Source organism: Oreochromis aureus, linkage group 8, assembly GCF_013358895.1.
Source record: "Oreochromis aureus strain Israel breed Guangdong linkage group 8, ZZ_aureus, whole genome shotgun sequence".
Classification (NCBI taxonomy): domain Eukaryota; kingdom Metazoa; phylum Chordata; class Actinopteri; order Cichliformes; family Cichlidae; genus Oreochromis; species Oreochromis aureus.
The window spans coordinates 21,710,508-21,728,026 of NC_052949.1; positions in this window are offsets into that span (position 1 = coordinate 21,710,508).

Sequence of the window (17,519 nt, forward strand, 5' to 3'; positions counted from 1 at the left end):
ACGACAGGAAAGATGGAGCAGTGAGAGCGGAGATCTCTCAGAATTCTGAAAACAGATCGATCGAAGTTCTGGTAACTTCAATTCCAAAACTTAGATTCTGGTAAAACTTGATTTCAAGTCACAGGATTGCGTTTCAACTCAGGTTCAAGCTTGTCAACTTAGATAGAGCTCATGGCGGAGAAATGATAGAAGATAGAATGGCTTGTCAAAAAAGATGGAGCAGGGAGAGGGAGAGTGATAGGACAGACTGAATTGCTTGTTAATGATAGAGGGAGAGGGTTTTCTGCAGCAGGTCACCTGTAAGACAGAAAGAAAGTGGAATTAGACACACTTCCAATAAACCTGGCTTTACCGTATTTTTCAGACTATAAGGCACATTTAAAAGCCTTTAATTTTCTCAAAAATAGACAGTGCACCTTATATATGGTTGTGCTTACTGATTTCAAACCAATTCTATGTGGTACACAGCACTCAAAAATCTGTCAAATGTTTTAGTATGTCTTTGGTAAGCTACAAAGCAGCACCACTTGATGTATTGTCGGAGCATGGCTACCATAGTCAGCACCCTCTTAGAGTAATTCGTACTGTGCTTCAACATAATGTGGTGTGTGTGTATAAGGGCCTGGCACCTGTTGAGAGCCATGCTTATGAAGCAGATTTCAAACTGATCAATCCACATTCATCAATCCACAAATCCTGAAAAGTGAGTGCATTGTTCTGTATTTTATGTCTTACAACTGAACAATGCTGAGAGTTATTGTAAATGAGTTGAATGAAGTTTGACTTATCTGTTTTGTTTGGCTTAATGTGCCTTAGAATTTAGTGCGCCTTACAGTCCGAAAAATACAGAACATATATATCATTACACACTGAAGAGTTGTACAGTACATTATTAGATTAAACTGAATGAAAATGTTTAACATATGGTGGTGGAACATTTCTAAGGACATTTTTACATTCTATTAACACAATTAAAACAAACAGAGCCTGTAAACCAAGATGTGGTGCTACAGTAACTTACTGTAAACATTATATGGTCAAGCTAAACCCACACAATGAAGTTAGAGCAGACAGTTTCAGACCACCTGCTTTAAACAGTTCACATGCACTCAACTCAAACTTATGACACATTACATGTTCCTAAATGCCCAAAGGTCTCAAATTCCCGTTTCTGTGTGTACTTACCTGGTACAACAGTATATCATAATGTCTGGGGAGCCGTTAACATAAAATAATTTACTCAGTATGACTTTTGGCAAAATGAAAAATTTGGAGACAGATGACTCCTATACAGCAGTTTCTATATATTTCAGTCAAATATGGGGCATGTTTAATACACACCCCGCTAAATCTATAATAAACTTAGCATGGCCGATATTAGGGCCTAATTAAAAATGTAGTATGATGATAAGCGAGATCTGTAACTCTGGAAATGTTTACACAGACTTTTTTAGGATTTGATGACTTTTGATAATCACCAATAGCTGTGCTCACTCACAGCACTAAACTGAATCTCCTATAATGAGAAACATTTCCCAGCACTGCACCTCAGACAAACCTTTACTTACCAGACTTGAGACGATCAGATCAGCAGTCTAGAGAAAGGAAACAATTCATCAGATCACTGTTTGATGATTCAGACAGTAGAGCCTCTTCACACACAATCCAAATGACTGTGACACAAATTAACTAGTAAAATCCTCAATTACTTTACTTTTTTAAGTTCACTGTAGTCTAAAGAGGAGATAATTGAACTGCAGGGTCTCACATGGCTTTAGCATGTGTAATAGAAGCATTATTACTACAGGAACCTATATTTGTTGTCACAAGTGCAGGATACACCAAATATTTCCTACACAGAAGCCTCGTGGCTCCAACATTTTCTACAACAGGTCAGTGCTAATAAAGTGTGAAAAACCAAAACTTTTAATGTCCTTTCAGGTTAAAAACATTAAATACAAAGTAATTATTTAAATCAGAAGCAACAGAAAACCTCATCATGTTTTGGTTAGTCTGATATAAATATGCAAATCCTAAAATACATATAAATATTGACATGTTACCATAACAGACTTGCACCATGTTTTGTGATTAAAAGGAAATATCTTAAAATATTACACTACAAAGTCCTTTCATTGTACCAGTTGCTAGGAATATTTATGTATTTTGCAATGTCCCTTTTTGGCAACATTTCTATTTAATTTTAAAACATATTATGTTCACTAAATAAGTAATAAACTAATTAGACACACTGGTTGTAATGTACCTAACAATATCCACTCACACCTCTGGTTCTCTTCGTTTTTATTATTGCTTAACTGTTAAAGCTATTACTTATACCGAGTCAGGCAAAATACTTCTACAGTGTTCTGACTTTAATGTAATAAATCAGCACAATTTGACAGACAATATAAATCAATACCTGTGCAGCTCTTAAGTGTTTGAGCAACCACTTATACTGACTCCCCTAAAACACTTTAATTGTTTTGTCTGCTACTTAAATCCACAAACATAAGTACAAAATGAACACCTGGATAAAGACATCTGACATTTAGCCATGTTTGGATTTGATGAGCCATAAGAAATTTAAATCATACATAAATGGGCTATTAAACTTCAGGGACATTTTCAGGGACAGTCAGAGTCCCTGTGTGTGGGGGCTTTGCTGCTACAGGTCACAAATCCTGTGTTTTTGCCAATCAGTAAATGGAAACATATCACAAAAAGTCAAACTACTGTATGCAAGTCGTCAAACGTGCTACACAATGCCAGGTTCATACTGCTTCAGTTACAATCACTGTTTACTTACCAGCAAAGGCAAAACCAAAGATCTCTTTCACTCTGTGTAACAAAAGACAAAGCACAAAAATACAGAATGAGACAACTCAGATCAGCATCACAGTCAATACTACATCACTCTGTGTAGTCCAAAAGATTCAGCACACTTCTTTGTTTACCACAGCAACAAACAACTCACTTGTTTTTTCTACACCTTATTAAAGATTACTGTCTTCATTAAGGTAAAATGTGGTTTCATCCATTTGTAATAAGCCACACATGTTTCTCAGTTATGTGACAGCTCTATTAGTTTGGTACTATTAGATAACACAGTAGATTTAATAAGCAATGATTTGCTATACCTAGCACTGCACACTTTATCAAATTCTGACATCACAATTTCAAAGCATGAACAATCATAAATGAAAGCTTGGATGATATTTTTGTAGGCTTCAACATTTGAGTTGGTCTGTATTCAAATTCTGCCTCCTAAAAATATTATCTGCACACAGTATCATTTAATATGTTGTTGTTTTAAATATCTACATATCATATTTATAATATTAATATTATTTATAATATTAATGGTGCACTGCTGCATATTTATTTGAAGGTGGCCTTTTTTAGATTTCATTAATCTTTCACATATTGAGAAGTTAAACAGAGCTGCAGGTGTAGGTTTTATTTAAAAAAAAAAACACCCTGAACAAACAAGTGTTTGTTAAATACTTCTTAAAATTTAACTAAAAAACTTCTTGTTAAGAAACGTTATTATTCTTATATTATGCGTTTTATCCTCACTCTCTCTCTCTCCCTCCCTTCTGTTAATTAACCTACAACACAGACACACCTGCACAGGCAGTGACTCTTTTTCTCCCAGCCTTCAGTCAGAGGCGGTAAAATGGCTCCTTTGAAGTTGCCGACCCTGCTGCTTCAGCAGCTAATCAGTGGCTCTAAAATGGCGGCTCATTACCTTATAACCTAAAGAATGAGGCCGTTTTAACTGACTGATTTGTGAAGAGGAGAACTAACTTCAGCTTCCCTAAGAGACTCAGAAACACTAACACACCGAATGAACCAAATAAAACAACACAATAACTGTATTAAACAATTAAATGAACCACATTAATTTCACACTAGGCCTATAGGAGCTAGGCTAGGCGTTAGTGCTTAGGTTGCTAGGGCTAGCATACTAAAATTACAACGTTTCACTAAAAAAGCAGCCATTGTGTTACTTTAATATGACTTATACTTCGACTGGCTTCATAAGTCACTAACAACAACTTGGTAAATCACTCAAACAGCTTATACACATTTAATTTCAGAGAAGAGAGACAGAGAGGCAGCGCTTACCGGCAGGGATCAAGCAGAGAGTGGGCGGAGATTCAGTAGTCAGCCGTAGACGTAAAAAAGAGGCATTCACGGGTAGTGGGAAACTTCGCCATTACACAAAATTGGCATTGAAAAGGTGAAAAATATATGTAGATTTAAATATTATTATACTAGATTTTTTTGCAACAAAAAACAACTAGTAGAAATTTAATTCTATAAGTTTAATAAATGTTTCAAACAGGATTCTTTGAATTTGAAATAATGGTTAACAGACATAAATAAACATAAGGTCATTATGTTAAAATGTACTGTATTATGATAGATTTATGTAACTGACTGCAGTAATAAGAACAGTCTTCAGGACAGTAGGAGCTGCAGAGTCTCATCTCACTGCTCTGCAGGACTCAAGAGGCTCAGGAGGTCCTTTAACCCCACTGCTATGAGACTTTTTAACAGTGACCCTTGAAATGTTCATTGCACATTTATTTCTTTTTTTCTAAATCATAATGGTTGTAATCATATAAACTCCCCCTTGTGGGACTAATAAAGGTATATCAAATATCAAATTCTGACCTGAAGAAAATCGGTTTCATAGAGTGGAAACCTGTTAATACACAAAGACTTGTTCTGAACTATCAGTAATTAGTGCAGGGGTGGCTTTCTACACAGTAACAGAGAGAGAGAGAGAGATACACGCTTCAGCCATAATTTCATAACCATAGGGGCTAAGACTGTCATTCTTAGACCGTTTTGTTCGGAAGAGATGGGGGAATCCTTAAGTGTTATGTATTTAAAATAAAATTATGAATTATTAGAGATATATGACGTAGATGATTGGTTGGCTTAGGAGCCAAAAAGGCATCAAAATGCAAATTTTAATGTCCCAGCTCTCAGAAATGATTGGCTGGTTGTTGGAGCAAGTCGTGCAGGTCCTGATATGTAAATTTGAATATTACAGTGCTCACAGACTATTAACTCCCTGGGAGCTGGCAGAAATATATAGAAATACTATGGTTACCCAGAAATACTGCATTTAGTTGAAATACTATGTTTTAGCACAAATACTATAAAATGGCAGAAATAACAAATCACAAATACTGTATTTGGTAGAAATATGTTTTAGCAGAAATATTATAGTTAGCACAAATATTATAAAATAGCAGAAATATTATGATTAGCAGAAATACTGAAAAGCAGCAGAAAATCTATGATTTAGCACAATAGTAATAACTTGCATAGAAATATTAGAAATACAAAATGGAAAGCTGAAGAAAACCTGAATATGGTTAGATTTGTTAGAAAAACTATGACTAATACTATATTTTGCACAAATCTTATGAAATAGCAGAAACAGTATGATTTAGCAGAAATGCTGTATTTAGCACAAATACTGAAAAGCAGCAGAAATGCTATGACTTAGCATAATTGTAATAATTTAAATAGAAAAATTGGAAAAGCAAAATGGACAGCTGAACAAATGCTGAACATGCTATAACAGTATAACAGTAGTATAACAGTCACACAATCACAAACATGGACACATATGGAAACACACATGCACAGAGAGACACACACAGGATCAAATTCAGTCAACCAGTCTAAATATACTGAATTTAAATCATACAATAAGATGCTCCCATAAAAACTCTCTCTCGCCCTCTCTCTCTCTCTCTCTCTCTGTCACACACACACAGGGAGAGAACAGCAAGTTTCTAGGTCAGTCAAGCAGCCTGGGAGCTGCTAAATTTGAATCCACCAATCAGAGAGGCTGTGCACTTTTTCCCGCCAAAACAGGTGCACCTCTTTTTACACACACGCAGCACAGAGACAGGATTTGTGCTGTCTATTTTTCATAGTCAGGATTCCCCTCAAACAAATGGCTATAATTTCCTAACCGTAGGGGCTAGAACAGTCATTGTTACACCGTTTTGTTCAGAAGACATGGGGGAATCTTGAAATGTTGACCATTTAAAATACAAATATGAAATATTAAAGATATATGACATGGATGATTGGTTGGCTTAGAAGCCATGAATGACCCAATATGCAAATTTGAATGTGCCAGGGCTCAGATATGATTGGCTGGCTGGGAAGCCGTCCAGGTCCTCATAAATAATTTTGAATATTACAGTCCTTACAGAGGACTGACTCCCTGGGGACCTGGCAGAAATATATAGAAATACAATGATTACCCAGAAATACTGCATTTAGTAGAAATACTATGTTTTAGCACAAATACTATAAAATGGCAGAAATACTATAATTAAGCAGAAATATTATATTAAGTACAAATCCTATAAAATAGCAGAAATAGTATGATTTAGCAGAAATGCTGTATTTAGCACAAATACTGTAAATCAGCAGAAATGCTATGACTTAGCACAATAGTAATAAGTTAAATACAAAAATTGGAAAAGCAAAATGGACAGCTGAAAAAATCCTGAACATGCTAAGGGTCCCTCAAATGTAATTGTTAAATGAAAAAAAATCAGCAAAAAAAAAGTATAACAGTCACACAATCACAAATATGAACACATATGGAAACACACAAGCACAGAGAGACACACAGGATCAAATTCAATCAACCAGTCTAAATATATTGAATTTGAATCATACAATAAGATGCTCCCATAAAAAGTCTCTCTCTCTCTCTCTCTCTCTGTGTGTCACACACACACACACACACACACACACACACACACACACACACACACACACACACACAGGAGAGAACAGCACGTTTGTAGGTCATTCAAGCAGCCTGGGAGCTACTAAATTTGAATCCACCAATCAGAGAGGCTGTGTACTTTTTCCCACCAGAACAGGTGCAACTGCTTACACATACGCAGCATAGAGAGACCCAAACACACAGGGTCTATGACAGTCAACCATTCTGAATATATTAAATTTCTATCCACCAATGAGATGCTGCCCTAAAAAGGTCTTTGTGTGTATCTTTCTTTCTCTCTCTCTCTCTCTCTCTCTCACACACACACACACACACACACACACACACACACACACACACACAGCAGCAGCAAGTGAACAGCATGTTTCTAGGTCAGTAAAACAGCTGTGAGCTTCTCAATTTGAATCCACCAATCAGAGAGGCTGTGTGCTTTTTCCCGCCAAAACTGGTGCACCAAGTGCAGGCTTTTACACATGCAGCACAGAGAGAGAAAGGATTTTTGCAGTCTATTTCTCATAGTCAGGACTCCCCTCAAACAAACAGCCATAAATTCCTAACCGTAGGGGCTAAAACAGTCATTCTTAGACCGTTTTGTTCAGAAGACATGGGGGAATCTTGAAATGTTGACCATTTAAAATACAAATATGAAATATTAAAGATATATGACATAGATGATTGGTTGGCTTAGAAGTCATGAATGACCCAATATGCAAATTTGAATGTGCCAGGGCTCAAATATGATTGGTTGTCTTAGAAGCCATGAAGGCCCCAATATGCAAATTTGAATGTGCCAGGGCTCAGATATGATTGGTTGTCTTAGAAGCCATGAAGGCCCCAATATGCAAATTTGAATGTGCCAGGGCTCAGATATGATTGGTTGTCTTAGAAGCCATGAAGGCCCCAATATGCAAATTTGAATGTGCCAGGGCTCAGATATGATTGGCTGGCTGGGAAGCCGTCCAGGTCCTGATAGGTAAGTTTGAATATTATAGTCCTTACAGAGGAATGACTTCCTTGGGACTTGGCAGAAATATATAGAAATACAATGATTACCCAGAAATACTTCATTTAGTAAAAATACTATGTTTTAGCACAAATACTATAAAATGGCAGAAATACTATAATTAAGCAGAAATATTATATTAAGTACAAATCCTATAAAATAGCAGAAATAGTATGATTTAGCAGAAATGCTGTAATTAGCACAAATACTGAAAAGCAGCAGAAATGCTATGACTTAGCACAATAGTAATAAGTTAAATACAAAAATTGGAAAAGCAAAATGGACAGCTGAAAAAATGCTAAGGGTCCCTCAAATGTAATTGTTAAATGAAAAAAAATCAGCAAAAAAAAAAGTTTAACAGTCACACAATCACAAATGTGAACACACATGGAAACACACATGCACAGAGAGACACACAGGATCAAATTCAGTCAACCAGTCTAAATATATTGAAATTGAATCATACAATAAGATGCTCCCATAAAAAGTCTCTCTCTCTCTCTCTCTCTCTGTCACACACACACACACACACACACACACACACACACACACACACACACACACACACACACACAAACACACACAGGAAGAGAAAACCAAGTTTCTAGGTCAGTCAAGCAGCCTGGGAGCTGCTAAATTTGAATCCACCAATCAGAGAGGCTCTGTGCTTTTTCCCGCCAAAACAGGTGCACCTGTTTTCACACACACGCAGCACAGAGACAGGATTTCTGCAGTCTATTTCTCATAGTCAGGACTCCCCTCAAACAAATGGCCATAATTTCCTAACCGTAGGGGCTAGAACAGTCATTCTTACACCATTTTGTTCAGAAGAGATGGGGGAATCTTCAAGTGTTGACAATTTATCATTAAAATATGAATTATTAAAGATATTTGACTTGTAATGCACCAAAACTGAGTAGAGGCGAAGAGAAAACTGCCCTGACTTGCCCTTGAACAAAGCTTTGTAACTCTAAATCTATTTGGAGTATCGATATCATTCTTTCACCGTAAGAGACAGCAGGCTTTGGTGAACAGTCATGGAAATTTTCTGGTCTCTGTGGAAATCCAACAAAAGTTATGACGAGAGAAAAAGTGGTTCATTTCCAGAGTTTGAAATCTGAAGAAATCTGAGTGAAGGACGAATTTCCTACCCTCAAACAAGTCTAACTCATTTCAGAATGGTAATAGGTAAGGAACAAATTCTTGAATTGTGAGCGTCAGGAGTGTCTGAAGATATACGGGGACAAGCCTCATGTCTTAACTTCGCTTCGTTCTGGAGATATGACGATTCGAATATGCCTCTCATGACAGAAATCAAGCGGTGATTTTGAACAAACTCTCCATTGACTTTGTATGGAGACTTTTCCGACCTTGTGTTGGTCTGAGGAGATTTGGCAAAATTTTATAAATCCCACAACAATGACAGTGACATTTTCCGAAAGCCAGCAAAAATACCTACGTTTTGATGTATAATTTGTGTGGGTTGAGTGAAAATTGAGCGAGTAGCAAGAAGTTGTTCGGACATGAAGAGAAGACTGCAAAACTTACAGTGGCTCACTGAAAGCCAAGTGCATAGCAACCATAACAACGCATGTATTTTGTGAAAAATCATAATTTTGCAACTCAAAACTAAAAGATGGATAAGATGAAAACGGTAACAGATATGAAAAAGCTGAATCATACATGAATAGCACAATAATTTGTGAACATTTTAAAGTTTAAATGGAGTTTCTAGGTGAAAGTATGAGGAAGTAGTTAAGTTTCAAAAACAAGCAAGTTTTAGCAGAATTTTGGAAGTTTTCCATTCATTTCAATGGGACAAAAATTGCATAAAAGCTTAATATTTTAAAAAGTATAATAGCAGAAAATACCAAAAATCATAGCAGAAATTAGCAAAAATAGCAGAATAGTTTAAAATTTGAATGGTGAAAATAGCACAAAAATTGTGGAAGTAGTTAACGGACGAAAAACGTACGGAAGCAACTTGAAGAATAACTAGAAAAATTTGCATTTCCTGCGAAAATGCAGTGTGGATGCTGTAAAGCTGAAGCTGTCAGCTGAAACTAGCTGAAAAAGCTGAAAAGTTGCAGAAGTTGTAAAACCTTTGCAAAAAATTGTAATAACTTTGCAGAAGCATAAGAACTTAGCAAAAATGTAATTACTTAGCAGAACTGCAATAACGTAAAGAAAACATAATACTTGGCAGAAATACAATAACATAGCAGAACTTAGCAGCAGAAATTAGAATAAATATTGTAACTTAGCAGAAACAAGATAACTTTTCAGAAATACAGGATTTTAGCAAACATGGTACAAGATTACATAGATACTTTATTTAAACAAAAATACCTAAACATTGCACAAATACTGTGATTTAGGACAAATACTACAACATAGCAGAAATGCTGTAATTCAGCAAATATATTATGCTATGGCACAAATAGAAAGAATATGCTCAAATACTATGATTTTGCTCAAATAATATGATTAAGCAATAATACTAAGATTTAGCAGAAATACTGTATTTGTATGCACAGAGACACACACAGGATCCAATTCAATCAACCAGTGTAAATATATTGATTTTAAATCACACAATAAGATACACCCATAAAAAGGCTCTCTCTCTCTCTCTCTCTGTCATACAGACACACACACACACACAGACACACACACACACACACACACACACACGCAGCAGCAGCAGAAGCAAGTGAACAAACAGGGGCTGTACATACAGTGTTTCCTGTATGTTTCTAGGTGGGTCAAAAAGCCTGGAGCTGCTTAATTTGAATCCACCAATCAGAGAGGCTATGTACTTTTTCCCGCCAAAACAGGTGCACCTGTTTTTACACACGCAGCACAGAGACAGGATTTGTGCAGTCTATTTTTCATAGTGAGGATTCCCCTCAAACAAATGGCTATAATTTCCTTACCAGCTGCGCCACTGGGAAAGACAGTGAGCTCTTGGGAAACAGGGTGATGAGCAGTCAGAATTAGATCGCGGTGTGAGGCAAAGAGCGCCGTTTTCTGGAGTTACAAAACGTCGTGTAACTCCAAAACTAGGTGGACTAGGAGCATAATTCTTGTACTGGGTGAATCAGCGGACTTTGGTGTACTTTGACTGCGATTTTCATTACTCTTTGTACATCCGTCGCTGATATATGACGAGAGAAGAAACGGCAGACCTCAGATATGATTGGCTGGCTGGGAAGCTGGCAGAAATATATAGTAATAGTGTGATTAAGCATAAATACTACATTTAGCAGAAATACTGTATTAAGCACAAATCCTATAAAAGCAGAAATACTATATTAAGCACAAATCCTATAAAAGCAGAAATACTATATTAAGCAATATAAAAATCCTATAAAAATGGTATAAAAAGCAAAAATACTGTAATATGATTTGGTAGAAAACTATAATTAATCAGAAATACTATATTTGGCAGAAATACTGTAATCAGCACATATACTGTAACATGACAGAAATTCCTCCACTTAGTAGTAATACTATAACATAACACAAATGTTATGATGAGTTGAGCGGCTGGTACTCTGGTGCAGTCAGCACAATCTGGAGCTGAACACTCTTAAAACTGTAGAGATGACAGTGGACTTCAGGAGACATCCTCAACTCTGCCCCCCATCATCATATCAGACAGCCCTGTGTCGACTGTGGAGATCTTCAAGTTGCTGGGTACCACCATCTCCCAGGACCTGAAGTGGGAGACCAACATCAACTCCATCCTCAAAAGACCCAGCAGAGGATGTACTTCCTGAGACAACTGGGGAAGTACAGTCTTCCACAGGAGCTGCTGATCCAGTTCTACACTGCAGTCATTGAGTCTGTCCTGTGCTCCTCCATCACAGTCTGGTATGGTGCAGCCACTAAACAGGACAGGAGCAGACTGCAGCGGACTGTACGGGCAGCAGAAAGGATCATCGGCGCCCCCTGCCCTCCATCCAGGATCTGTACCTCTCAAGAACCAGGAAACGGGCAGGAAAATCATCACAGACCCCTCACACCCTGGACACAGACTTTTTGATCTGCTGCCCTCTGGCAGACGGTACAGAAGCCTGCAGACCAGGACCACCCGACACAGGAACAGTTTCTTTCCCTCGCCATCTCCCTTCTAAACAGTTGAACTGTCACACTGCTCCCACTGCCAGACTGCAACTGCACCTTATGTACATTCTGTAGTATTCATTCCACCTCATTTCATTTCTGTATTTTATGTATATACGTTTAGATTAGTTATTTATAGTTGGTTTACACAGCTTTGTGTATGTATGTGTATGCATGTGTAATGTATATATACGATGTGTGTGTGTGTGGGTGCGTGTGTGTGCGTGTGTGTGTGTGTGTGTGTGTGTGTGTGTGTGTGTGATTTACATTGCTGTGCTCGAGAGCCACCATCTACCGGAACCAAATTCCTTGTATTTGTATGCACATATACTTGGCCAATAAACATGATTCTGATGACTTGGCACAAAAACCATGATTTAGCAGAAATACTATGATTGAGCAGAAGTACTAAGATGTAGTAAAAGTACTTTGATTTAAGAGAAATCCAATTATGGAGGAGTAATACTTTAAAATGGGAGAAATATTGATACACACACACATTCACAGAGCCTAAAGGGAAGAGTATTTGTGCCATGGAGTGTTAAGAAGAATCTGAGGTCCATATTAGAAAAGCTGGTAAAAAGTTTTCAGAATTGTAATAAATGATGAATATGAATTAGTGGTCTGTGATAGTGTATTAATTTGTAGGGCAAAAAACGTGCTGTCCAAGGTGGAGTTGAACCCACGACCTTTGGGTTGCAGACCTGTGTCATTACCAGCTGCGCCACTGGGAAAGACAGTGAGCTCTTGGGAAACGGGGTGATGAGCAGTCAGAATTAGATCGCGGTGAGAGGCAAAGAGCGCCGTTTTTTGGAGTTACAAAACGTCGTGTAACTTCAAAACTAGGTGGACTAGAAGCATAATTCTTGTACTGGGTGAATCAGCGGACTTTGGTGTACTTTGACTGCGATTTTCATTACTCTTTGTACATCCGTCGCTGATATATGACGAGAGAAGAAACGGCAGACCTCAGATATGATTGGCTGGCTGGGAAGCTGGCAGAAATATATAGTAATAGTGTGATTAAGCACAAATACTACATTTAGCAGAAATACTGTATTAAGCACAAATCCTATAAAAAGCAGAAATACTATATTAAGCACAAATCCTATAAAAAGCAGAAATACTATATTAAGCAATATAAAAATCCTATAAAATGGTATAAAAAGCAAAAATAGTGTAATATGATTTGGTAGAAAACTATAATTAATCAGAAATACTATACTGGGTAGAAATACTATATTTAGCACAAATTTTATAAAATAGCAGAAATAGTATGATTCAGCACAATAGTAATAACTTAAACAGAAAAATTGGAAAAGCAAAATGGACAGCTGAAAAAATGCTGAACATGCTAAGGGTCCTTCAAATGTACTTGTTAAATGAAAAAAAAAACCTCAGCAAAAAAGTGTAACAGTCACACAATCACAAATATGGAAACATATGGAAACACACATGCACAGAGAGACACACACAGGATCAAATTCAGTCAACCAGTCTAAATATATTGAATTTAAATCATACAATAAGATGCTCCCATAAAAACTCTGTCTCGCCTCTCTTTCTCTCTCTCTCACACACACACACACACACACACACACACACACACACACACACACATACATAGGGAGAGACAAGCAAGTTTCTAGGTCAGTCAAGCAGCCTGGGAGCTGCTAAATTTGAATCCACCAATCAGAGAGGCTGTACACTTTTTCCCGCCAAAACAGGTGCAGCCGTTTTTACACACACGCAGCACAGAGACAGGATTTCTGCAGTGTATTTCTCATAGTGAGGATTCCTCTCAAACAAATGGCCATAATTTCCTAACCGTAGGGGCTAGAACGGTCATTCTTACACCGTTTTGTTCAGAAGAGATGGGGGAATCTTAAAGTGTTTACAATTTATCATTAAAATATGAATTATTAAAGATATTTGACTTCTAATGCACCATAACTGAGTAGAGGCAAGCGAAAACTGCCTTGACTTGCCCCCAAACAACGCTTTCTAACTCTAAATCTATTTGGAGTATTGATATCATTCTTTCACCGTAAGAGACAGCAGGCTTTGGTGAACAGTCATGGAAATTTTCAGGTCTCTGTGGAAATCCATCAAAAAGATATGACGAGAGAAAAAAGTGCCTCATTTCCAGAGTTTGAAATCTGAAGAAATCTGAGCGAGGGACGAATTTCCTACCCTCAAACAAGTGTAACTCATCTCAGAACGGTAATAGGTGAGAAAAAAATTCTTGAATTGTGAGCGTCAGGAGTGTCTGAAGATATACTGGGACAAGCCTCATGTTTTAACTTCGCTTCGTTAAGGAGATATGACGATTCGAATATGCCTCTCATTACAGAAATCAAGCGGTGATTCTGAAGAAGCTCTCCATTGACTTTCTATGGAGAGTTTTGCGACTTTGTGTTGGTCTGAGGAGATTTGCCAAAATTCTATAAATCTCACAACAATGATGGTGACATTTTCTGAAAGCCAGCAAAAATACCTACGTTTTGATGTATAATTTGTGTGGGTTGAGTGAAAATTGAGCGAGTAGCAAGAAGTTGTTCGGACATGAAGAGAAAATTGCCAAAGGTACAGTGGCTCACTTAGAACCAACTGCATAGCAACCATAACAACGCATGTATTTTGTGAAAAATCACAAAGATGAAACTCAAAACTTAAAGAGGATAAGATGAAAACGGTAACAGATATGAAAAAGCTGAATCATTCATGAATAGCCCAATAATTTGTGAACATTTTAAAGTTTGAATGGTTGTTCTACGTGAAAGTAGGAAAAAGTAGTTAAGTTTCAAAAACAAGCAAGTTTTAGCAGAATTATGGAAGTTTCCCATTCATGTCAATGGGACAAATTAAAGGAAAAAGCTTAATATTTTAAAAAGTATAAGAGCAGAAAATACCAAAAGTCATAGCAGGAATTAGCAGAAAAGCAGAATAGTTTAAAATTTGAATGGTGAAAATCGCCAAAAAATTGTGAAAGTAGTTAACGGACGAAAAACCGAAAAAACGGGAGCAACTTGAAGAATAATAATAAAGAACTAGAAAATTTGCATTTCCTGCGAAAATGCAGTGTGGATGCTGTAACGCTGAAGCTGTCTGCTAAAAAATAGCTGAAAAAGCTGAAAAGTAGCAAAAAATTGTAATATATTTGGAGAAGCATAGCAGAACTTAGCAAAAATGTAAAACTTAGCAGAACTGCAATAATGTAAAGAAAACATAATACTCGGCAGAAATAAAATAACCTAGCAGAACTTAGCAGAAATATTGTAACTTAGCAGAAACATGATAACTTCTCAGAAATACAGAAATTTAGCAAATATGGTACAAGATTACAGAGATACTTTATTTAAACAAAAATACCTAAACATTGCGGAAATACTGTGATTTAGGACAAATACTACAACATAGCAGAAATGCTGTGATTCAGCAAATATACTATTCTATGGCACAAATAGAATGAATATGCTCAAATAATATGATTTTGCTCAAAAACTATGATTTAGCAATAATACTAAGATTTGGCAGAAATACTATGCTAGGGCACAAATACTATAATTAATTACAAGTACAATAACATAGCAGAACTATCAAGATTTGGCAGAAATACTTTTAGTTTTAGTAGTAATACTATGATTTGGTAGAAATACTATAATTACACAGAAATATTATATTTACCTCAAATCCTATAAAATAGCAGAAATAGTATGATTTAGCACAAATGCTGTATTTAGCACAAATACTGAAAAGCAGCAGAAATGCTATGACTTAGCACAATAGTAATAAGTTAAATAGAAAAATTGGAAAAGCAAAATGGACAGCTGAAAAACCAGTCCTGAACATGCTAAGGGTCCCTCAAATATAATTGTTAAATGAAAAACTAACACAGCAACAAAACAGTATAACAGTCACACAATCAGAAATATGTACACATATGGAAACACACATGCACAGAGAGACACACACAGGACCAAATTCAGTCAACCAGTTTAAATATATTGAATTTAAATCATACAATAAGATGCTTCCATAAAAAGGCTCTCTCGCCTGTGTCATTTCTGAGGGATTTGAATGCACACACAAACACACACACACACACACACACACACACAAGATCCAATTCAGTCAACCAGTCTAAATATATTGAATTTAAATCTTACAATGAGATCATCTCACACACACACACACACACACACACACACACAAACACACATTAAGATCCAATTCAGTCAACCAGCCTAAATATATTGAATTTGAATCTTACTATGATTTGAGATCATCCCATAATCAAAATACTATATCTCTCTCTTATAAAACAGCAGAAATCTCTTTAGCACAATACACACACACACACACACACACACACACACACAGCTGACACACACACTGAACATCCAATTCAGTCAACCAGTCTAAATATATTGAATTTAAATCTTACAATGAGATATAACATCCACATAAAATATGGACACATATGGCACACATGCTCTCTCACACAAGATCCAATTCAGTCAACACACACACACACACACATCTCTCTGTCACACACACACACACACACACACACACACACACAAGATCCAATTCAGTCAACCAGTCTAAATATATTGAATTTGAATCTTACAATGACATCATCCCATGAAAAAGGCTTTCTCTCTCTCTCTCTCTCTCTCTCTCTCTCACTCTGCACACACACACACACACACACAAGATCCAATTCAGTCAACCAGTCTAAATATATTGAATTTGAATCTTACAATGAGATCATCCCATAAAAAGCTCTGTCTCTCTCTCTCTCTCTCTCTCTGTCACACACACACACACACACACACACACACACACACACACAAGATCAATTCAGTCAACCAGTCTAAATATATTGAATTTGAATCTTACAATGAGATCATCCCATAAAAAGGCTTTCTCTCTCTCTCTCTCTCTCTCTGTCACACACACACACACACACACACACACACAGATCCAATTCAGTCAAGCAGTCTAAATATATTGAAGTTGAATCTTACAATGAGATCATCCCATAAAACGGCTTTCTCTATCTCTCTCTCGCTCTCTCTCTCTCTCTCTCTCTCTCACACACACACACACACACACACACACACACACAGGAGAGAAGTAAGTTTCTAGCTCAGTCAAGCAGCCTGGGAGCTGCTGAATTTGAATCCACCAATAAGAGAACCTGTGCACTTTTTCCCGCCAAAACTGGTGCACGGCACAGAGAGACACAGGATTTTGCAGTCTATTTCTCATAATGAGGACTCCCCTCAAACAAACAGCCATAAATTCCTAACCATAGGGGCTAAAACGGTCATTCTTAGACCGTTGTGTTCAGACGACATGGGGAATCTTGAAATGTTGACCATTTGAAATACAAATATGAAATATTAGAGATATATGACATAGATGATTGGTGGGCTTAGAAGCCACGAAGGTCCCAATATGCAAATTTAAATGTGCCAGGACTCAGATATGATTGGCTGGCTGGGAAGCCATGAAGGCAACAATATGCAAATTTAAATGTGCCAGGACCAAGATATGATTGGCTGGCTGGGAAGCCATGAA